Source organism: Hyperolius riggenbachi, chromosome 3 (genome assembly GCF_040937935.1).
Source record: "Hyperolius riggenbachi isolate aHypRig1 chromosome 3, aHypRig1.pri, whole genome shotgun sequence".
Classification (NCBI taxonomy): domain Eukaryota; kingdom Metazoa; phylum Chordata; class Amphibia; order Anura; family Hyperoliidae; genus Hyperolius; species Hyperolius riggenbachi.
In genome coordinates this window covers 497,017,909-497,042,502 of record NC_090648.1, presented here as the reverse complement: position 1 = coordinate 497,042,502, position 24,594 = coordinate 497,017,909, and the positions used below count along the sequence as shown (strand labels likewise).

Sequence of the window (24,594 nt, the reverse complement as noted above, 5' to 3'; positions counted from 1 at the left end):
AGTGAACCAACCTCACTGCATATAGCTAGCTGTTGTGTTGAGTGAACCCACCTCACTGCATCTAACTACCTTTGTGTTCAGTGAACCCACCTCACTGCATATACCTAGCTGTTGTGTTGAGTGAACCCACCTCACTGCATCTAACTACCTTTAGTGTTCAGTGAACTCACCTCACTGCATATACCTAGCTGTTGTGTTGAGTGAATCCACCTCACTGCATCTAAATACCTATTGTGTTGAGTGAACCCACCTCACTGCATCTAACTACCTTTTGTGAGAAAACGCGGAAAAGCCGCCGCTAGTACTCAGAGTAAGGCGGCTGATTCCGCGTTCAACATGGCAGGTTGCGCGCAGAGACCTGCATTCACTGGCTGGACGGAGCGCGGAAAAACCGCCGCATGCCCAGAGAACAGGGCGGCGGATTCTGCGTCCGACGTGGCGGTTTGCACGCATAGGCCTACTTCTGTCAGTACTGCTGAACGCGGAGAAAACACCGCACGCTCGGACAGCGATGCGGCGGATTCCGCATCCAAAACAGTAGAGGCATTACAACACACGTCTGGTGTGGCTGGGACTGATTGTCCACACAGGTTCAGAAGGAAGCGTGCGCGCGCGGAGAGGCAGAGCATTTATGACAGCCAGAAGGGTGTCAGCTGACCAGGCCGGTCAGCTGACAATTCTTTCAGTTTTCATTGGTCCAGCACTTAGGGGAGGTGCAGGAGAGCGCTGGTGTATATATACTGGGTGCTGGTCATTCTTCTGGTGTCTGGCGTTGCGATCACTACGTGGTAGCACTCAGACCTTGTCAGTATCTGTGTTACATTAGACCAGTTTCCTAGGTGTTGATGACCAAGGAGCTCACACCTTAGTCTAGGAATCCTGTTATTATCTGTGTTATTATCTAGACCAGTTTCCAAGGTGTTGATGACCAAGGAGCTCACACCTTAGTCTAGGAATCCTGTTACCATCTGTATTATTATCTAGACCAGTTCCGGGGTGTTGATGATCTTGGAGCTCACACCCAAGTCTAGGCATTATTGATTATTTGTTATGACCTTCTGCTTTCCTGACCACTCTTCTGATCACTGATTAGGTACTTCGCTATATCTGATACTCTGTTGCTGAACCCTGCTTGTCTCTAGATTCCAATTCTGTCTCCTGTCTCTGTATCTGATCTGTCTGTCTGTTGCTGACCTGGCCTGTCCGACCTCGAGAACTATCTTCCCTCTTTGGAGATAATTCACAGACCTGTCAGTGACACTTCACCATTAGTGTCACTCACTCTCTGGTCCTTCCCACTCTAAGCCTGGCTCCGCCCCTTGGGGAGCATCAGACCATTGGAAGGAACCTGTTCTCTGAGCAGTATCTCTTACTGCCTGGCACCCTATATACGGGTGCTCTCCTCAAAGTATTACTGTTGCACAAACACTCATATTACTCAGGTGTCCAGAGGTTAGAGATATATCTGATTATCGTGATACTGCAGATCATCAATAATTGGGTATATATCTGCATTCTCGGTGATACTGCAGATCACCGGTAATCAGATCCTCTCTGTGTTACACCGATCGTTACACCTTTGTGTTCAGTGAACCCACCTCACTGCATATACCTAGCTGTTGTGTTGAATGAACCCAATTCACTGCATCTAACTACCTTTAGTGTTCAGTGAACCCACCTCACGGCATATAGCTAGCTGTTGTGTTGAATGAACCCACCTCACTGCATCTAACTACCTATTGTGTTGAGTGAACCCACCTCACTGCATCTAACTACCTTTGTGTTCAGTGAATCCACCTCACTGCATCTACCTAGCTGTTGTGTTGAGTGAACCCACCTCACTGCATCTAACTACCTTTGTGTTCAGTGAACCCACCTCACTGCATATACCTAGCTGTTGTGTTGAGTGAACCCACCTCACTGCATATAACTACCTTTGTGTTCAGTGAACCCACCTCACTGCATATAACTACCTTTGTGTTCAGTGAACCCACCTCACTGCATATAACTACCTTTGTGTTCAGTGAACCCAGCTCACTGCATATAACTACCTTTGTGTTCAGTGAACCCACCTCACTGCATCTAACTACCTTTGTGTTCAGTGAACCCACCTCACTGCATATACCTAGCATCCCCCCGAGATGGACAAAATGGACAAACCAGGTAGAGTAAGAGGTAGAAGCAGACCTAGAGGAAGGCCACCTGGCACCGGCAAGTCTGTGCGAGGTGGTGTTGATGTGATTTGAATTTTTGGGAAGTGATGGCACGTGCCTTCTTCTGAGCACTGTACTTTGAGCCAATGACCTGGCCCAAAGTACAGTGCTCAGAAGAAAGCACGTGCCATCACTTCCCAAAATTGTGAGGACGTGGTTGAATATTTAACACAGAACACCTCATCTGCCGCAGCCACCAGCGCTACTACAAGCACCACATCCGCTGCATTTGACACTTCGCAAGAGTTATTTGGTGTGGAAATCACTGATTCACAGCCAGGGGCGGACTGACCATTAGGGCACCCGGGCACGGACCGAGGGCCCGTGGTCAGGGGGGGCCCGCCACCCGCCAGAGAACCCTGAGCAGGAGGGGAGACAGCCAGTGAAGGAGGGCGATGGGCATAGCAGTGGAGAAGGGGGGGAAGTTCCCCCCCTTCTCTCACCTTGGGGCCCCCCTTCCTGGCTCTCCCCTCCGTAATCTGCAAAGTGCAAACAGCTGGAAGCGGCTGACAGCGGGCGGAGACTTGCCGCTGTTCAGCCATTGGAGGGATCGCTGATCTGTGTGCCGCTAGTGTGGGCTTGAGAAGCCCAGACTAGCGGCACACAGATCAGCGCTCCCTCCGGTGGCTGAACAGCGGTAAGTCTCCGCCCGCTGTCAGCCGCTTCCAGCTGTTTGCACTTTGCAGATTACGGAGGGGAGAGCCAGGAAGGGGGGCCCCAAGGTGAGAGAAGGGGGGGGGAAACTTCCCCCCTTCTTCGCTGCTATGCCAATCGCCCTCCTTCACTGGCTGTCTCCCCTTCTGGAGACACTACAAGCCTGGCTGCATATACTGGGGGCACTTACAGACCTGGCTATACTGGGGAGACCTATACACCTGGCTGTATATACTGGGAGACCTATACACCTGGCTGCATATACTGGGGGCACCTATACAGCTGGCTGCATATACTGTGGGCACCTATACACCTGGCTGCATATACTGGGGAGACCTATACACCTGGCTGCATATACTGGGGGCACCTATACACCTGGCTGCATATACTGGGGAGACCTATACACCTGACTACATATACTGGGGGCACCTATACACCTGGCTGCATATACTGGGGGCACCTATACACCTGGCTGCATATACTGGGGGCACCTATACACCTGGCTGCATATACTGGGGAGACCTATACACCTGGCTGCATATACTGGGGGCACCTATACACCTGGCTGCATATACTGGGGGCACTTATACACCTGACTACATATACTGGGGGCTCTTATAGACCTAGCTACATATACTGGGGGCACCTATAGACCTGGCTGTATATACTGGGGGCACCTATAGACCTGGCTGTATATACTGGGGACACCTATAGACCTGGCTATACTGGGGACACCTATAGACCTGGCTATACTGGGGACACCTATACACCTGGCTACATATACTGGGGACACCTAAAGACCTGGCTATCTATACAGTAGACACCTATAGACCTGGCTATCTGTACTGGGGACACCTATAGGCCTGGCTACCTATTCTGGAGACACCTGTAGACCTGGCTACCTATACTGGGGACATCTATAGACCTGGCTATCTTAACTGGGGACATCTATAGACCTGGCTATCTTAAATAGGGACATCTATAGACCTGGTTATCTATTCTGGGGACACCTGTAGATTAGGCTACTTATACTGGGGACACCTATAGACCTGGATACCTGCACTGGGAAAACCTATAGACCTGGATACTTCCACTGGGGATACCTTTTGACCTGGTTACCTATACTGGGGGCACCTATTTTGGGGGAACTGCTGCCAGATTAACTATTTTTGGGAAACTGCTGCTGCCAGATTAAGTGTATTTTGAGAAACAGCTGCCAGATTATGTGTATTTTTGGGGGACCGCTGCCAGATTGTGTATAATGGGGGAACTGCTGCTTCCAGATTCTGTGTATTTTGGGGGAACCACTGCTGCTACATGTATTTTTGGTGATCCGCTGCCAAATTATGTGTATTTGGGGGAACCGCTGCTGCCAGATAACGTATATTTTGGGGGAACGACTGCCATATTGTCTGTATTTTGGAGGAACCTCTGCCAAATTGCATGGATTTTTGGTGAAATGCTGTCAGATTACATGTATTTTGGGGGGAAACACTATGGCAGAGTTCAAACTTCCCCTGCAGACCTTTTACACCACTGCTAAGGTCATGTATATTTTGCCCCACCCATGACCACGCCCACATTCTGTTGCGTGACCACACCCATTTTTTGGCGCGGCGCGCTACGCGCGGCGCAGGGGTTTTTGTCAGTGTACAATATCACAATATAACATATTTACTGTTGTCAATAAATTATTATATCTTAGTCTGTAAAAATATAACGTGAAAGGTGGGAAACACTGGTATGGGGGCCCCATAATCTCCTATTGCCCGGGGGCCCCATGAGTTGTCAGTCCGCCCCTGTTCACAGCCAATAATGCTACAACAAGATGAAGTCGCTAAGCAAGTTACAACACCTCAAATGTCTGAGTTAGGTGGTGATAGTATGGACGTAACGTGTGAGGAGGGGGATGATGAAGCACCTGATGTTGGTGCAGTTGTGGAGGTGTCTGAGGAAAGCGAAGCTGGGCAGGAGGATTATGATGACGATTATACGGATGCCACGTATGTTCCCAATAGAGGAGATGACCAGGGGGCAGTTCAGAGGGGGAGCCAGAGAGGAGTAGGAGGAGACGAGTCTATGAAAGAAGCAGAGGGAGCTCGTCCTCAGAAACAGCTGGGGTCAGTGTCCGGTGCCATGTATCGCCAGCTATGGACAGCCAGCCAACATGCCCTTCAACATCAGCTGCTGATGCCACCATAGTGCCATCACCCCAGGGGGGCTCAGCGGTTTGGAAATTTTTTATCGTGTGTACCTCCGATCAGAGCCAAGCCATCTGTTCTCTCTCCCTCCAAAAATTGAGCCGTGGAAAGGCCAACACTCACGTAGGGAGAAGTGCCTTACGAAGGGACCTGGAGAAAAGGCACAAACAGCAATGGGAAGAACACCTGAGGAAAAGCAGCACCCAAAAGACAAGCCACCCTCCTTCTCCTCTTTCTCCTTCAGGTGCATCATCTTCAGCCACTTTCTCCCTTGCACCTTCACAGCCACCCTCCTCCACACCGTCTCTGCCCTTGAGCGGTTCCTGCTCCTCTGCCCACAGCAGTAGCCAGGTGTCCGTGAAGGAAGTCTTTGAGCGGAAGAAGCAAATTTCTGCCAGTCACCCTCTTGCTCGGTGTCTGACAGCTGGCGTGGCGGAACTATTAGCTCGCCAGCTATTACCATACAAGCTGGTGGAGTCAGAGGCTTTCCGTAAATTTGTGGCCATTGGGACACCGCAGTGGAAGATACCAGGCCGCAATTATTTTTCACAAAAGGCCATACCCAAACTGTACCGTGCAGTTGAGAGGCAAGTGGTGTCATCTCTTGCGAAGAGCGTAGGGTCAAGGGTCCACCTGACCACGGATGCCTGGTCTGCCAAGCATGGGCAGGGCCGCTACATTACGTACACAGCCCATTGGGTCAACCTGGTGACCGATGGCAAGCATGGAGTACGTGGCTGCCCAGCGGACCAACTTGTGACACCTCCACGTCTTGCAGGCAGGCCTCCTGCCACCTCCTCTCCTTCTCCTCCTGCTACATCCTCTTCGCTGTCATCCTCCTCCTCCTCCTTGGCTAAGTGGCAGTTCAACTCTAGTGGTGTTGCTATCTCCTCCTCTCCAGCTACACAGCCCCATCTCCCCAGAGCCTACGCTGCATGCCAGGTACGACGGTGTCACGCCATTTTAGACATGTCTTGCCTCAAAGCGGAGAGTCACACTAGACCAGCTCTCCTGGCTGCTCTTAACAAAGAGGTGGAGCAATGGCTGCCCCCGCACCAGCTGGAGATCGGCAACGTGGTGTGTGACAACGGCAGCAATCTCCTTTTCGCTTTGAATTTGGGAAAGCTTACACATGTACCCTGCATGGCACATGTGCTGAATCTGGTCGTGCAAAGATTTGTGTCAAAGTACCCAGGCTTAGAGGACGTCCTGAAGCAGGCCAGGAAGTGGTGTGGGCATTTCAGGCGGTCTTACACGGCCATGGCATGCTTTGTGGACATTCAGCGGAGAAACAACTTGCCGGTGAGACGCCTCATTTGCGATAGCCCGACTCGCTGGAATTTCACCCTGCTCATGTTCTCTCGCCTGCTAGACCAGGAGAAAGCCGTCACCCAGTACCTGTACAATTACAGTAGAAGGACACAATCTGGGAAGATGGGGATGTTCTGGCCATCGAACTGGACACAGATGCGAAATGCATGCAGAATCATGCAGCCGTTTGAGGAGGTGACCAATCTAGTGAGTCGCGCTGAAGGCACCATCAGCGACTTGATCCCCTACACCTACTTCCTGGAGCGTGCCGTGCGTAGAGTGGTGGATCAAGCTGTGGAGGAGCGTGAAGAAGAACAGTTATGGCAGGAGGAGTCGTGGGAGCAATTTTCATCCGAACCAGATGTTTCCTCGACACCTGCAGCAGCACAGAGGGGGGAGGAGGAGGAGGAGGAGTCATGTGGGGAAGGAGAGGAGTCAGACTCTGATGATGATGATGAGGAAGGTGTTTCTGTTGAGGTGGAAGAGGCGGTGGCAGAAGAACAACCGCAGCAGCCGTCAGAGGGGGCTTGTGCTGCTCCACGTTCCCGTGGTATTGTTCGTGGCTGGGGGGAGGAAGAGGACTTGCGTGACGTCACTGAGGAAGAGCAAGAGGAGATGGAGAGTACGTCTGGATCCAACTTTGTGCAGATGGCTTCTTTCATGTTGTCCAGCCTATTGAGGGACCCCAGTATCAAAAAACTCAAGGGGAATGACCTGTACTGGGTGGCCACGCTACTAGACCCTCGGTACAGGCACAAAGTGGCGGACCTGTTACCAACTCAACAGAAGGCGGAAAGGATGCAGCACTTGCAGAACAAGCTGGCAATGATGCTTTACAATGCGTTTAAGGGTGATGTGACAGTACAATGCCATAAAGGTACCACTGGCAGTAATCCTCCTCCTCCCAAGTCCACGCAGGCAAGGACAGGACGCTCCAGCGATCTCAGGGTGATGTCGGACATGCGGACATTCTTTAGTCCAACGCCTCGCCGTAGCCCTTCCGGATCCACCCTCCACCAACGCCTGGGCCGGCAGGTAGCCGACTACCTGGCCTTAACTGTGGATGTAGACACTGCGAGCAGCGACGATGAACCCTTGAACTACTGGGTGCGCAGGCTTGACCTGTGGCCAGAGCTGTCCCAATTTGCCATCCAACTTCTCTCTTGCCCTGCAGCAAGCGTCCTGTCAGAAGGGACCTTCAGTGCAACTGAAGGCATTGTCACTGAGAAGAGAAGTCGCTTAAAGGAATACTATCGATTCACATATTTTTTTCAATTGACACAGGAATTGTTTGGGAAGTGCTGCTAAGTACTGGTGTATACATTTTAGTAGCAACTTTTTTGTTTACTGTTAGCAAAATACATTCAAAGTTTACTGACGCCAAAACTGACGGCTGACTGAGCCATGAGGAGAGGGGAAATTCCATTCACACTTAGTCAGTTAACTCTATGTGTAGCTCTGTGTGTGACAGAGAAAGACAGGACACAGGAGCTGCAGCTGTTGGGAGCTCTGTTTCTGACTGAAGTGTCTGAAAAGAGCAGAGGAAATGTACAGTGGTGTGAAAAACTATTTGCCCCCTTCCTGATTTCTTATTCTTTTGCATGTTTGTCACACTTAAATGTTTCTGCTCATCAAAAACCGTTAACTATTAGTCAAAGATAACCTAATTGAACACAAAATGTAGTTTTAAATGATGTTTTTTATTATTTAGTGAGAAAAAAAACCTCCAAATCTACATGGCCTTGTGTGAAAAAGTGATTGCCCCCCATTGTTAAAAAATAACTTAAAGGTGGTATTTTACACCTGAGTTCAATTTCTGTAGTCACCCCCAGGCCTGATTACTGCCACACCTGTTTCAATCAAGAAATCACTTAAATAGGAGCTATCTGACACAGAGAAGTAGACCAAAAACACCTCAAAAGCTAGACATTATGCCAAGATCCAAAGAAATTCAGGAACAAATGAGAACAAAAGTACTGTAATTGAAATTATCAGTCTGGTAAAGGTTATAAAGCCATTTCTAAAGCTTTGGGACTCCAGCAAACCACAGTGAGAGCCATTATCCACAATTGGCAAACACATGGAACAGTGATGAACCTTCCCAGGAGTGGCCGGCCGACAAATTACCCCAAGAGCGCAGAGAAAACCCATCCGAGAGGCCACAAAAGACCCCAGGACAACTTCTAAAGAACTGCAGGCCTCACTTGCCTCAATTAAGGTCAGTGTTCACGACTCCACCATAAGAAAGAGACTGGGCAAAAACGGCCTGCATGGAAGATATCCAAGGCGCAAACCACTTTTAAGCAAAAAGAACATTAAAGGGACACTTAAGTCAAACAAAAAAAAGGAGTTTTACTCACCTGGGGCTTCCAATAGCCCCCTGCAGCTGTCCGGTACCCTCGCCGTCTCCCTCCGATCCTCCTGGCCCCGCCGACAGCCACTTCCTGTTTCGGTGACAGGAGCTGACAGGCTGGGGACGCGAGTGATTCTTCGCGTTCCTGGCCACAATAGCGCCATCTATGCTGCTATAGCAGATATCATACACCATATAGCAGCATAGAGGGTGCTAATGTGTCTGGGAACGCGAAGAATCACTCGCGTCCCCAGCCTGTCAGCTCCTGTCACCGAAACAGGAAGTGGCTGCCGGCGGGGCCAGGAGGATCGGAGGGAGACGGCGAGGGTACCGGACAGCTGCAGGGGGCTATTGGAAGCCCTAGGTGAGTAAAACTCATTTTTTTTGTTTGACTTAAGTGTCCCTTTAAAGGGACACCGAGCTCACGAAAAAAAGAAAAGTTGTACTCACCAGGGGCTTTCTCCAGCCCAGTGCTGGTCGGGAGGTCCCACGCCGGCGTCCTGGCTCCTCTCCTTCTCCCCGCTCCGGTATAGCTGACAGGCCGCAGCCCGGGCGACACTCGGTGGAGTGTCGGGCTGCAGCTTCCGCGTATGACGCGGATTACGTCACACGCCGGCCGCCTCGCGTCATCACGGCGGCCGGCGTGAAAGTACTGCGCATGCGCGCTTTAATCGCGCATGCGCAGTACTTTCACGCCGGCCGCCGTGATGACGCGAGGCGGCCGGCGTGTGACGTAATCCGCGTCATACGCGGAAGCTGCAGCCCGACACTCCACCGAGTGTCGCCCGGGCTGCGGCCTGTCAGCTATACCGGAGCGGGGAGAAGGAGAGGAGCCAGGACGCCGGCGTGGGACCTCCCGACCAGCACTGGGCTGGAGAAAGCCCCTGGTGAGTACAACTTTTCTTTTTTTCGTGAGCTCGGAGTCCCTTTAAGGCTCGTCTCAATTTTGCTAAAAAAACATCTCAATGATTGCCAAGACTTTTGGGAAAATACCTTGTGGACCGACGAGACAAAAGTTGAACTTTTTGGAAGGTGCGTGTCCCGTTACATCTGGCGTAGAAGTAACACAGCATTTCAGCAGAAGAACATCATACCAACAGTAAAATATGGTGGTGGTAGTGTTATGGTCTGGGGTTGTTTTGCTGCTTCAGGACCTGGAAGGCATGCTGTGATAGATGGAACCATGAATTCTACTGTCTGCCAAAAAATCCTGAAGGAGAATGTCCGGCCATCTGTTCGTCAACTCAAGCTGAAGCGATCTTGGGTGCTGCAGCAGGACAATGACCCAAAACACACCAGCAAATTCACCTCTGAATGGCTGAAGAAAAACAAAATAAAGACTTTGGAGAGGCCTAGTCAAAGTCCTGACCTGAATCCTATTGAGATGTTGTGGCATGACCTTAAAAAGGCGGTTCATGCTAGAAAACCCTTAAATAAAGCTGCATTACAACAATTCTGCAATGATGAGTGGGCCAAAATTCCTCCAGAGCGCTGTAAAAGACTTGTTGCAAGTTATCGCAAATGCTTGATTGCCGTTATTGCTGCTATGGGTGGCCCAACCAGTTATTAGGTTCAGGGGGCAATTTCTTTTTCACACAGGGCCATGTAGGTTTTGAGGTTTTTTTCTCACTAAATAATAAAAAACATCATTTAAAACTGCATTTTGTGTTCAATTATGTTATCTTTGACTAATAGTTAACGTTTTTTGATGAGCAGAAACATTTAAGTGTGACAAACATGCAAAAGAATAGGAAAATAAGGAAGGGGGCAAATAGTTTTTCACACCACTGTAACTAATTGTCACAGTTTTTCATATTGTTTTTGCTTTCAGAGTTTGATATGTTTGATATTTGCTTTCTGTAGTCTGATATGCAACTCTGGCTGTGCATTGAAGCAGACACCCCTTCTGCAATTGATTTGTCCCAATATAGCTAAATCCTACCCTCAATAAATTACAGCTTTTGCCTCTGATATTTAACATGAAAAGTAGGAAAATGTTTACACAGCTACTTAGACATTATTTGTACATTGTCATTTTAGAACACTTGGGTATCGATAGTATTACTTTAAGTCACAAAAGTGTTCAGTACCTCACCTTTATCAAAATGAATGAGGTATGGATCCCGGAGGGCTACTGCCCGACCGAAGACTAAGTCAGTCCCCACACACATCATCTCTGTCTGCAGGCCGCTTGCCTTCTCCGCCACCACCAACAGGGTCCTGGACTCTAGGCGGATTCCTGAAGTTTTAAGGCCGCTGCTAGCAGCAGCCGCTATACTAATTTTTTGGGTGCGTGTACATGCCTGCCTAATTTTTCTGGCTGCAACAAAAAAACAAAAGGCATGTACATGTGCTCATCCCGCTTCGTGATCATTACCTTGCCGCGGTGAAGGGGCTTGCGTATCACAATGAAGCAATGACCGCCGACTATATGAGTGTCTCGGGTGGGGGTGGCACACCAAAGATAATAAGGTTGTTGCTTTATTGTGGTCAGACCAAATTTGAGCAGCTGGACAGTCACTGTTGTTCTATCATTGAGCTACCACAGCCCGGCGACCGTATGGGCTGGAAAACCGCCACGGCCTGCACTCTGGCCATGTTGCGCACCAGTCCAGCACGGCCGTCACTACGCAAACAGCTGTTTGCGGTGCGTTACACAGTGAGTTTGGTGTGTCAGTGTGAAGCAGTACTCTAATTACACTCCCTGATTGATGTATACACATGCAAGATGTTTTAAAGCACTTTAGGCCTGCAATTTAGCATTCAATGTGATTTCTGCCCTTAAAACGCTGCTTTGCGCCAAATCCAGATTTTTCCCCGGGACTTTTGCCATATATCCCACTCATCCATGCCCCCCTCCAGATGTTAGGCCCCTTGAAACATGTTTTCCATCACTTTTGTGGCCAGCATAATTTTTTCTATTTTTCAAAGTTCGCCTCCCCATTGAAGTCTATTGCGATTCGCGAACTTTTGCGCGAACCGAACCTTCCGCGGAAGTTTGCGAACTGGGTTCGCGAACCGAAAATCGGAGGTTCGTGACATCTCTAGTTGTCAGCATGAAGAATCATTTTATCAAGGTTTTTTTTTTAATGTCTGCTACCCGATCCAAACCTCCAGACACTTTTATCTAACAGCTGAGGAATTTACTACAGTAATGTCAGACCTACTGAGTATTTACTGGTAGAGATGGCCCAGCCTTGGAGAACTCATGGAGAAGCATGTGATCAGTTTGATCAGCTGATAGATTTGTAAGCCTCTGATTTGCTGTGATGACTTCCAGGTTTAACACATGATCATGACCAGGGCCGGCCCGCTCATGAGGCGGGGTGAAACATTTGCCTCAGGCGGCAAATCTGGGGGAGCGGCACCCGCCTCTCCATGGACGCTGGGGCCGCCCGCCGAGCTGGAGGGGTAGCGGGCAGAAAGGGGGTATTGGGCCTAGCGGCGGGGAGGGGGGTCGGACCCCCCCCTCCCTCGCCTGGGTCCCCCGATCTGCGCTCCTCCTCCAGCGTAAAGTACCAGCCAGCGTGCATATGACGAAGAGGCAACGGGCGGGGGAATCACTCACCTCTTCCGCGTTCCATCGCGTGCTCCACTGACGTCACTTCCGGCAACGCCGCCCACTGTATTGTAAGTGGACGGCCTTGCAGGAAGTGACGTCAGTGGAGCGCACGATGGAACGCGGAAAAGGTGAGTGATTCCTCCGCCCGTTGCCTCTTCAACATATGCGCGCTGGCTGGTACTTTACGCTGGAGGAGGAGCGCAGATCGGGGGACCCAGGCGAGAGAGGGGGAGGGTCCGACCCCCCTCCCCGCCGCTAGGCCCAATACCCCCTTTCTGCCAGCTACCCCTCCAGCTCGGCACACACCCGGCTGGGGGGGGGGGGGGGCATTTTTTCTAATTTTGCCTCAGGCGGCAAAAAGTCTAGGGCCGGCCCTGATCATGACCAGCAAATCAGAGCCTTACAAATCTATCAGCTGATCAAAATGATCATGTGCTTCTCCATGAGTTCTCCAAGGCTGGGCTATCCCTATTTACTGGGTGTATTCTTGTGAGCCAGAGTTCAACATCTCCACCCAGAGTCCAGTGTTATGGCTGTCGCTGACAGTATGCAGCTGCTTGAAAATCCCATCCTGTTCCAAGGCAGCATCAGATGCAGGGACGGCTTGTTGACTGATTGGGCAGTGGCATGTTTTCAATTGAATTAAGGCCCATTTATTTATTTTGATAGTTGGACTGAGTAACTGCAGTTCAGTAAGTGCATATGTAAATAGAGAAATAGCCGAGACTCCCCCATGAGGAGATGGAATAGTCCAAAAACCTGCTAGATCTGTTGGATTTTCACTGGCTACTGTATGTGACAGTGACAAAAGAAAAAGTGTAATTTATGGTGCATTTCATATGTATGTATTTTATTTTTTTATATTTTTTATGATGGTTGCCCTTTAAATACAAAATCTGCAGTAAGCTTAAAGGGACACTTAAGCGAGGAATAAAAAATCAGCCCTACTCTCCTGGGGCCTCCACCAGCCCCCCGCAGCCACCCCCATTCTCCCGCAGCCGCCCCCCACAGCCACCCACGGAGCCCCGGAGAATTAAGGCCCATTTAAACCTAAATAAATACATAAAACACGGCAGGATACTGCTGACTAGATCAGCACTGCCTTGCTTTGCTCACAGTTCCCTCTTATATTTTCTTAGTGTAGTCAGGAGTGGAGGGAGGGGGTGCTGCCAGCTACTGTTTGCTATGTGGAGACCTTAGTGTTTGACCTAAACAGAGTGATACAAATAGAGATACAACACCATAGCTTACTATCCATCACACTGAATGCAACAGCTTGAAAATCCCACCACACTCCCAACCTGAAGCAGATGCTGGGGCTGTTGGTAGGTTACACACAAAGTGTGCAGTGGCAGTGTTTACAGTTTTTTACAATTGCTTAAAGAGAACCTGTACTGAGTAAAAATATTTAAAATAAACACATGAGGTAACTTCAAATGAACATTACATAGTTGCCTTGCCATCAGTTTCTCTCAGAAGCTTACCATTTTCTTCTGACAATAATCCCTTCCAGTTCTGACAATATTTTGTCAGATCTGAAATATATCAGTTGCTGTCAGTAAAATATCAGTTGCTGTCAGTTATAGCTGAGAGAAAAACTGATATACCAAGTAATGTCCATGTTTCCCTATGGCTCAAGTGGGCGATGTTACAGTTTAACTGTGTGCTGACCAGAAAGCTGTTATGGGTAATGGCCATTTTCAAAATGGAGGATGGAAAATTCCCTTGATCACAGTGAACAAACAGAACGCGGGACAGGAGAAAGACACTGAGGAGTAGACTACATGGAAGGTAAGTATGACTTGTGTATGCTTATTTTGACTTTTAATTTTCAGTTCAGGTTTTCTTTAAGCACAGTTTTCAAAAAAAATTTAATTTTTTTTTAAAACACTTCACACAATTTTCACAAAACCACACACAAGTAGCACAACTCCTCAGATTATGTGCAAAATCGACCACATTAGTCAAAACTGTAAACTTTCTTGCCAAAACCCTATTTTCTTGTCAAACAGATAAACACGTCATCATATGAGCAGTGTTGGGCCGAACCTCCGATTTTAGGTTCGCGAACCGGGTTCGCGAACTTTCGCGGAACGTTCGGTTCGCGTTAAAGTTCGCGAACCGCAATAGACTTCAATGGGGATGCGAACTTTGAAAAAAAAAATTTATGCTGGCCACAAAAGTGATGGAAAAGATGTTTCAAGGAGTCTAACACCTGGAGGGGGGCATGGCGGAGTGGGATAGATGCCAAAAGTCCCCGGGAAAAATCTGGATTTGACGCAAAGCAGCGTTTTAAGGGCAGAAATCACATTGAATGCTAAATGACAGGCCTAAAGTGCTTTAAAACATCTTGCATGTGTATACATCAATCAGGTAGTGTAATTAAGGTACTGCTTCACACTGACACACCAAACTCACCGTGTAACGCACCGCAAACAGCTGTTTGTGTAGTGACGGCCGTGCTGGACTGGTGCGCACCATGGCGAGAGTGCAGGTTTTGGTGGCTATACAGCCCATATGGTCGGCCTGGCTGATGTAGCTGAATGACAGAACAGTGACTGTCCAGCTGATCAAATTTGGTCTGACCACAATGAAGCAACAACCTTTTTATCTTTTGTGTGCCCCCCGAGACACTCATCTAGGCGCCGGTCATTGCTTCATTGTGATACGCAAGCCCCTTCACCACGGCAAGGTAATGATCACGAAGGGGAATGGGCGCATGTACATGCCTTTTCTTTTGTTGTTGCAGCTGCCCGCAGTGCAGCCAGAAAAATTAGGCAGTCATGTACACGCACCCGAAAAATTATTAGCAGCGGCCTAAAAAATTCAGCAATCCGCCTGGAGTCCCGGACCCTGTTGGTGGTGGCGGAGAAGGTAGTGAAGCGGCCTGCAGGCAGACATGCTGTGTGGAGGGACTGGGAGCGACTTAGTCTTCTTGGGGCAGGCCAGGCAGCCAGTCACACGGCGTGCAGGCAGAGATGCTGTGTGTGCGGGGACTGACTTAGTCTTGGGGCGGGCAGCAGCCCTCCGGGATCCATGCCTCATTCATTTTGATAAAGGTGAGGTACTTAACACTTTTGTGACTTAGGCGACTTCTCTTCTCTGTGACAATGCCTCCAGCTGCGCTGAAGGTCCTTTCTAAAAGGACGCTTGCGGCAGGGCAGGAGAGAAGTTGGATGGCAAATTGGGACAGCTCTGGCCACAGGTCAAGCCTGCGCACCCAGTAGTTCAAGGGTTCCTCATCGCTGTTCACAGCAGTGTCTACATCCACACTTAAGGCCAGGTAGTCGGCTACCTGCCGGTCGAGGCGTTGGTGGAGGGTGGATCCGGAAGGGCTACAGCGAGGCGTTGGACTAAAGAACGTCCGCATGTCCGACATCACCATGAGATCGCTGGAGCGTCCTGTCTTTGACTGCGTGGACACGGGATGAGGATTAGTGGCAGTGGTACCTTGCTGGCGTTGTGCTGTCACATCACCCTTAAAGGCATTGTAAAGCATAGTTGACAGCTGGTTCTGCATGTGCTGCATCCTTTCCACCTTCCGGTGAGTTGGTAACAGGTCCGCCACTTTGTGCCTGTACCGAGGGTCTAGTAGTGTGGCCACCCAGTACAGCTCATTCCCCTAGAGGTTTTTTATACGGGGGTCCCTCAACAGGCAGGACAGCATAAAAGACGACATCTGCACAAAGGTATGCAGTGGCGTGTTCACTAAACAGGTATACAGTGGCGGGTCCACTGAACAGAACAGGTATACAGTGGCGGGTTCACAGAACAGGTATGCAGTGGCGTGTTCACTAAACAGGTATACAGTGGCGGGTCCACTGAACAGAACAGGTATACAGTGGCGGGTTCACAGAACAGGTATACAGTGGCGGGTCCACTGAACAGAACAGGTATACAGTGGCGGGTTCACAGAACAGGTATGCAGTGGCAGGTTCACTGAACACAACAGGTATGCAGTGGCGTGTTCACTAAACAGGTATACAGTGGCGGGTTCACAGAACAGGTATACAGTGGCGGGTCCACTGAACAGAACAGGTATACAGTGGCGGGTTCACAGAACAGGTATACAGTGGCGGGTCCACTGAACAGAACAGGTATACAGTGGCGGGTTCACAGAACAGGTATGCAGTGGCAGGTTCACTGAACACAACAGGTATGCAGTGGCGTGTTCACTAAACAGGTATACAGTGGCGGGTCCACTGAACAGAACAGGTATACAGTGGCGGGTTCACAGAACAGGTATACAGTGGCGGGTTCACTGAACAGAACAGGTATACAGTGGCGGGTTCACAGAACAGGTATGCAGTGGCAGGTTCACTGAACACAACAGGTATGCAGTGGCGTGTTCACTAAACAGGTATACAGTGGCGGGTCCACTGAACAGAACAGGTATACAGTGGCGGGTTCACAGAACAGGTATGCAGTGGCGTGTTCACTAAACAGGTATACAGTGGCGGGTCCACTGAACAGAACAGGTATACAGTGGCGGGTTCACAGAACAGGTATACAGTGGCGGGTCCACTGAACAGAACAGGTATACAGTGGCGGGTTGACAGAACAGGTATGCAGTGGCAGGTTCACTGAACACAACAGGTATGCAGTGGCGTGTTCACTAAACAGGTATACAGTGGCGGGTCCACTGAACAGAACAGGTATACAGTGGCGGGTTCACAGAACAGGTATACAGTGGCAGGATCACTGAACAGGTATACAGTGGCGGGTCCACTGAACAGAACAGGTATACAGTGGCGGGTTCACAGAACAGGTATACAGTGGCGGGTCCACTGAACAGAACAGGTATACAGTGGCGGGTTCACAGAACAGGTATACAGTGGCGGGTTCACTGAACAGAACAGGTATACAGTGGCGGGTTCACAGAACAGGTATGCAGTGGCAGGTTCACTGAACACAACAGGTATGCAGTGGCGTGTTCACTAAACAGGTATACAGTGGCGGGTCCACTGAACAGAACAGGTATACAGTGGCGGGTTCACAGAACAGGTATACAGTGGCAGGATCACTGAACAGGTATGCAGTGGCAGGATCACTGAACAGGTATACAGTGGCGGGTCCACTGAACAGAACAGGTATACAGTGGCGGGTTCACAGAACAGGTATACAGTGGCGGGTCCACTGAACAGAACAGGTATACAGTGGCGGGTTCACAGAACAGGTATACAGTGGCAGGATCACTGAACAGGTATGCAGTGGCAGGATCACTGAACAGGTATGCAGTGGCAGGATCACTGAACAGGTATGCAGTGGCAGGATCACTGAACAGGTATGCACTGGCAGGATCACTGAACAGGTATGCAGTGGCAGGATCACTGAACAGGTATGCACTGGCAGGATCACTGAACAGGTATGCAGTGGCAGGATCACTGAACAGGTATGCACTGGCAGGATCACTGAACAGGTATGCAGTGGCAGGATCACAGTACAGGTATGCAGTGGGCTGAGGGCTCACTGAACAGAACAGGTATGCAGCCAGGAAAAGCTAAGCCTAACTAATCTTTCCCTAGAGACAGACAGCAGCTCGCCCTACTCTCTCTAATGCAGGCACACGAGTGGCCGTAATTGCCGCCGCTGCCTGCCTTATATAAGGGGGGTGGGGCTCCAGGGGCTAGTGTAGCCTAATTGGCTACACTGGGCCTGCTGACTGTGATGTAGAGGGTCAAAGTTGACCCTCAGGTGCATTATGGGGCGAACCGAACTTCCGCAAAACGTTCGCGTGCAGCACCCGCACGCGAACCACCTAAGTTCGCGCGAACCACGTTCGCCGGCGAACCGTTCAGCCCAACTCTACATATGAGCAGATTCTGTTAGGGCCTTTTTCCACTAGCCTGCGATTTGCGATTTGCGATTTGCTTCTGACTGCAAATCGCAAGATACATTAAACGAATGGAAACTGCAGCAGCAATTTCCATTAGTGCGATCCGATTGCGATGCGATTTTGGTCAAAGCGCAATCGTCGTCCTGCTGCGTTTTGTATGCGATTGAGCTGGACTATAATGAGTATAGTAGCTCAATCGCAATCGCAATCGCATGGTGGAAATTGAAACGCGATTGCGATCGTAATCGCGATCGCAATCGCGATCGCATTTCATAGTGGAAAAGAGCCCTTAATCATGTTAACACTCCAGTGTTTAACTTAAAACACTGTTAGCATTTCCATAGAGAGAGTGTAAAAATACATTCTTCAACACTACATGGTACAAGTTATTCAGACCAATGAAAATTTTTATTGCTTTTCATCTATTCAAGTCCGTTTGTGACAATTTAAAAAAAAAACATTTATTTACAGTAAACGAAAAAAACTTTACAGTTATACTGTATTTGCTGAATATACCTTTGTACTCTCAAGGTGGCCATACTTGGTACAATTTTTTCATCCAATCTTACCAATTCTATGTAGTATAAGGGAACTGCCTAAATTATCTTTTCAGTATATTCACTTAATTTACCCTTCTACTACATGAAGATGGTAAGATTGTATAAAAAAAATGTACCATGTATGGCCACCATCAGGCTAACTGTAAAAACATAAATAATACAGTTCAGGGCTGAAAAAAATATAAACTCAGGCAATCTATTCTGGATGAAGATAGAATATGAATATATATATATATCTATATCTATGTGTGTGTGTGTGTGTGTGTGTGTGTGTGTGTGTGTGTGTGTGTGTGTGTGTGTGTGTGTGTGTGTGTGTGTGTGTGTGTGTGTGTGTGTGTGTGTGTGTGTGTGTGTGTGTGTGTGTGTGTGTGTGTGTCTCTCTGCCTGCCATTCTCACAGTAATTGAGCCCCCACACTTGGCACAGGTGGTCACTTCGTGACCGAGGTTACAAATCCAGGAAAAGTGGGCAGAGCATAAAACAGCCAATCAAATTTCAGCCATTCATTTTAAATGGGAAAATGTAAACTGCAGCCATTCTTATGCTGTTAATCGCAAAGTTCTCAAACTTGCCACAGTTGGTCACTGGGTGAATGCGATTAAGATTCAAGAAAGTGGGTGGAGCCTACAACAGCGAATCAAAATTCACCTATTGATTTTCAAGGGCAGTGGCGTAGCTAAGGAGCTGTGGGCCCCGATGCAAGTTTTACATGGGGCCCCCCAAGCACTCTTTACATGACAATTGATACGGTGCACCAAAACCTGTCAATGGCAACTACAGTGTCAGAGGAGCAAGAAGGGGATAGGGAACAGTGTGTTAATGATTACCACTATTCAAAGTATCTATAGAAGTGATTATTATGAGCACAGGACCAATAGAGAGCTAATACTGTGGTTGAGGGAGGGACCTTTGGGGCCCCTCTGGCCCAAGGGCCCCGATGCGGTCGCTACCTCTGCACCCCCTATTGCTACGCCCCTGTTCAAGGGGAATATTTTAACTGCTGCTATTCTTACACGGTTAATGGCAGAGGCTTCAAACTTGCTACAGTCGGTCATTGGGTGACTGGGGATCAAATTCACTAAAGGGGTGGGGCCACAAACAGCCAATCGGATTTCCTTGGTGTATAAACTGCTTTCATTCACACATTTTTGATGCCAGGAACCTGAAAGCTCACACACTTGGCCATTGAGTGACTGTGTGTGTCCAGGTTACAAAAAGTGAGCGGAGCCAAAAACAACATTTACTGGGAAAATATAAACTGCAGCCATTCTTACACCGTTAATGGCAGGGTTCTCAAACTTTGCACCGTTGGTCACTGGGTGAATGAGATTAAGATTTTGGAAGGTGGGTGGAGCCTACAACAGCCAATCAAAATTCACCTTTTGATTTTCAAAGGGAATATTTAAGCTGCTACCATTCTCTTATACTGTTAATAGCAGATGCCTCGAACCTGGTACAGTTGGTCACTGGGTGACTGGGGTTCAAATTCAGAAAGGGGGCGGAGCCACAAACAGCGAGATTTGTTTATTTTTGAATGGGAATATACTAAGTATTGATACCAAGGACCCCAAAGCTGATAAACTTGATAATTGAGTGACTGTATGTCAAGGTTAGAAAAAGTGGACTAAATTTTTTACATGGCAGGGTTCCCAAACTTGACACAATTGGCCACTGGGAGACTGGGATGAATATTCAGAAATGTACATGGAGCCTACAACAGAGGAATATTCACATTGCTTCCATTCTTGCACTGTTAATGGCAGAGGCCTCAAACCTGATACAGTCAGTTATTGGGTGACTGGGGTCCAAATTCACTAAATGGGTGGAGCCACAAACAGCCAATCAGATTTTTTAGCTTGATTTCAGCCATTCTATTATTGGCAGGGTTCTCAAATTGGGTGTGTGGGTGACACAGTTGGTCACTGGATGACTGGGATCAACATTCAGGTAAGTGGGTGGAGCCTACAGTAGACAATCAAAATTCACCTTTTGATTTTCAAGGGGAATATTTACATTGCTGCCATTCTTACACACTTAATGGCAGAGGCCTAAAATCTGCTACAGTCACTGGGAGACTGGGGTTTAAATTCTGAAGGGAGCGGGCAAAAAACAACCAATCAGATTTGTTTAATTTCAATGGTAAAATGCGACTTATTGATGCCAAGGACCCCAAAGCTCATAAAATTGGTCATTGAGTGGCTGTATGTCAAGATTACAAATAGTGGGCGGAGCCAAAAACAACTAACTTTTTTCATGGGAAAATGTAAACTGCAGCTTTTCTTACACTGTTATTGGCAGGGTTTTCAAACTTTGCACAGTTGGTCACTGGGTGACTAGGATAAATATTCGGAAAAGTAGGTGGAGCCTACAAGAGCCAATCCAAATTCACCTATTGATTTTCAAGGGGAATATTGAAACTGCAGTTATTCTTACACTGTTAATGGCAGAGGCCTTAAACCTGGTACAGTTGGTTGTTAAGTGTCTGGGGTTCAAATTCAGTAAAGGGGTGGAGCCACAAACAGACAGATTTCTTTGCAGGATAAACTGCATCCAGTCACACAATTTTGATGCCAGGAACCCAAAAGCTCACAAACTTGGTCATTGAGAGACTGTGTGTCAAGGTTACAAAAAGTGGGTGGAGATAAAAACAGACTTTCTGGGAAATTGGAAACTGCAGCCTTTCTTCACTGTTAATGGCAGGGTTCTCAAACTTTGCACAGCTGGTTACTGGGTGACTGGGATTAATATTCAGAAAAGTGGCTGGAGCCTAAAAATGGCAATCCAAAATGACATGTCGCTTTTCAAGGAGAATATTAAAATTGCTGCCATTCTTGCACTGTTAATGGCACAAGCCTCAAACCTGGTACAGTTGGTAATTGGGTCACTGGGGTTCAAATTCAGAAAAGTGGAAAGAGCCACAAACAGTGAATCAGATTTGTTTCATTTCATGGAAAAATTCAAATTATTGATGCCAAGGACCCGAAAGATCACAAACTTGGTCACTGAATGACTGTGTGTCCAGGTTACAAACAGTGGGCGGAGCCAAAAACAATTTTCACTGGGAAAATGTAAACTGCAGCCATTCTTACACTGTTTATGCCAGGGTTCCCAAACTTTGCCCAGATTAATATTCAGGGATGTGGGTGGAGCCTATAATAGCCAATCAAAATTCACCTGTTGATTTTCAAGTGGAATATTTAAATTGCTGCCATTTTTACACTGTTAATAGCAGAGGCCTCAAACCTGCTACAGTTGGTCATTGGGTGACTGGGGTTCAAATGCTGGAGAGGGGGTGAAGCCACAAACAGCCAATCTGATTTGTTTAATTTCTATTGGAATATACAAATTATTGATGCCAAGGACCCCAAAGCTCACAAACTTGGTCATTGAGTGTTTGTGCATTAGGGTTAGAAAGTGGGCGGGGCCAACACCAGTCAAATACATTCCCGGGCAATGCCAGGTCATCAGTGGGTGGAGACAAATACAAATTTCACTGGGAAAATGTAAACTGCAGTCATTCTTACACTGTTAATGGCAGGGTTCTTAAACTTTGCACAGTTGGTGACTGTGATTAATATTCAGAAAAGTGGGTAAAGCCTACAAAAGTGAACTGTTAATGGCACAAGCCTCAAACCTGGTACAGTTGGTAAATGGGTCACTGGGGTTCAAATTCAGAAAAGGGGACAGAGCCACAAACAGTGAATCAGATTTGTTTCATTTCATGGGAAAATACAAATTATTGATGCCAAGGACCCGAAAGCTCACAAACTTGGTCACTGAATGACTGTGTGTCCAGGTTACAAACAGTGGGCGGAGCCAAAAACAAATTTAACTGGGAAAATGTGAACTGCAGCCATTCTTACACTGTTTATGGCAGGGTTCCCAAACTTTGCCAAGATTAATATTCAGGGAAGTGGGTGGAGCCTATAATAGCCAATCAAAATTCACCTGTTGATTTTCAAGTGGAATATTTAATTGCTACCATTCTTGCACTGTTAATGGCACAGGCCTCAAACCTGGTACAGTTGGTTATTGGGTGACTGGGGTTCAAATTCAGAAAAGGGGGTGGAGCCACAAACAGCCCATCAGATTTTTTTCATTTCAATGCAAATTATTAATACCAAAGACCGCAAAGCTCACAAAGTTGGTCATTGAGTAATTGTGTGTTAGGGTTAGAAAAAGTATGCGGAGCCAACACCAGCCAAATACATACCCGGGCAACGCCAGGCAATCAGCTAGTATATATATATAAAAAGAATACTAAAGGTGGCCATAGACCTGCCAATTATCGACAGATTCCACATAGGCACAAATTGATCTCTAATTGAATCAGATGAGAGATACATTTGTCTATTCATCGAAGCTGCCCATACACTACAGACCGATTCCGCGTCCGCACCACTGCTGCCCCCCAATGTATAAATGTAACCACCCTTTTCACTCCCAGAATACTGTAGTTATAAATGCCTTTTTCTTGTGAAGCAGAAAAAAATGCATGCAAAAATGTATGCATTTTTACGTGCACATTTTACAGCAGTTTGGTATACCTTTATTGTAAAAATGCATGAGCATAGATAGGCCCTTACTGTAATTTTTAAAATGTATTTTATTTCCTTTTTTCATAATTTTTCATTGTAGATCCAAGTTTTTTTGCAGATCCCCCCCCCCCCATTTCTCCTTCTACTGTTGACCCAAACATGTACAGTGGCTTGCAAAAGTATTCGGCCCCCTTGAAGTTTTCCACATGTTGTCACCAGTGGTGTACCTAGGCCATTTGACACCCGGTGCTGGGTATTATAAGACCCCCCCCCCCCCCCCAAAAAAAAAGGATTGAGTGCAGCAGACTACATGTGCCACGGCAGGTAATGCCAGTTATAGGTGCCCCTAGTATAGGTAATATAGTTGCCCCGGTATATGTATTAAAATTGCCCCAAGTATAGTTAGCTGGCATAGTTGCCACCAGTATAGGTAGCTATTACAGTTGCCCCCCCCCCAGTATAGTTGTCTGTAGTATAGTTGCCCCAGTATAGGTAGCTATTATAGTTGCCCCCAGTATAGGTAATATAGTTGCCCTAGTATACTTGTCCCCAGTGTGGCTAGTACAGTTGCCCCAGTATAGCTTCCTACAGTGTAGCTAGCGTAGTTGCCCTCAGTGTAGTTATCATAGTTGCCCCCAGTGTAGCCAGCATAGTTGCCCCCAGTGTAGCCAGCATAGTTGCCCCCAGTGTAGCCAGCATAGTTGCCCCAGTGTAGCCAGCATAGTTGCCCCAGTGTAGCCAGCATAGTTGCCCCCAGTGTAGCCAGCATAGTTGCCCCCTTTGTAGCCAGCATAGTTGTCCCCTTTGTAGCCAGTATAGTTGCCCCAGTGTAGCTAGCATAGTTGCCCCCTTTGTAGCCAGCATAGTTGCCCCCAGTGTAGCCAGCATAGTTGCCCCCAGTGTAGCCAGCATAGTTGCCCCCATTTGCATAGTGTCCCCCAGTGTAGCTTGAATAGTTGCCCCAGGACTCCAGGAGGGGAAGAAACGCTAGAAGGAGGGGCTTGAGGGCAGCGGCGGGGAGGGGGGCCAGAACCCCCCCCTCTCACCTGGGTCCCCTCCTTCTGCTCTCTCCCCCTCCAGAATAGCGGCAGCAAGGAGGCGCGGTGGGCGGACGGAGGATTACTCACCTCACTTCCGCGTTCCAAGCGCTGGAACGCAGCGTCCCCTCGTCACAGGTCTCCGCCTTCAATGCCACCCACTGTGCTTCCTGATTGAAGGAAGCGCAGTGGGTGGCATTGAAGGCGGAGACCTGTGACGAGGGGACGCTGCCAGCGCTTGGAACACGGAAGTAATGTGAGTAATCCTCCACCCGCCCACTGCGCCTCCTTGCTGCCGCTATTCTGGAGGGGGAGAGAGCAGAAGGAGGG

At 48.3% G+C, this 24,594-nt stretch overlaps 1 protein-coding gene across 3 annotated transcripts in view; it reads left to right on the top strand.

Annotated features, from left to right (window-relative positions):
* Window positions 1–24,594, top strand: part of LOC137561749 (polymeric immunoglobulin receptor-like) — a 120,021-nt gene that overhangs the window by 13,325 nt on the left and 82,102 nt on the right. The gene's annotated exons all lie outside the window — the stretch shown is intronic.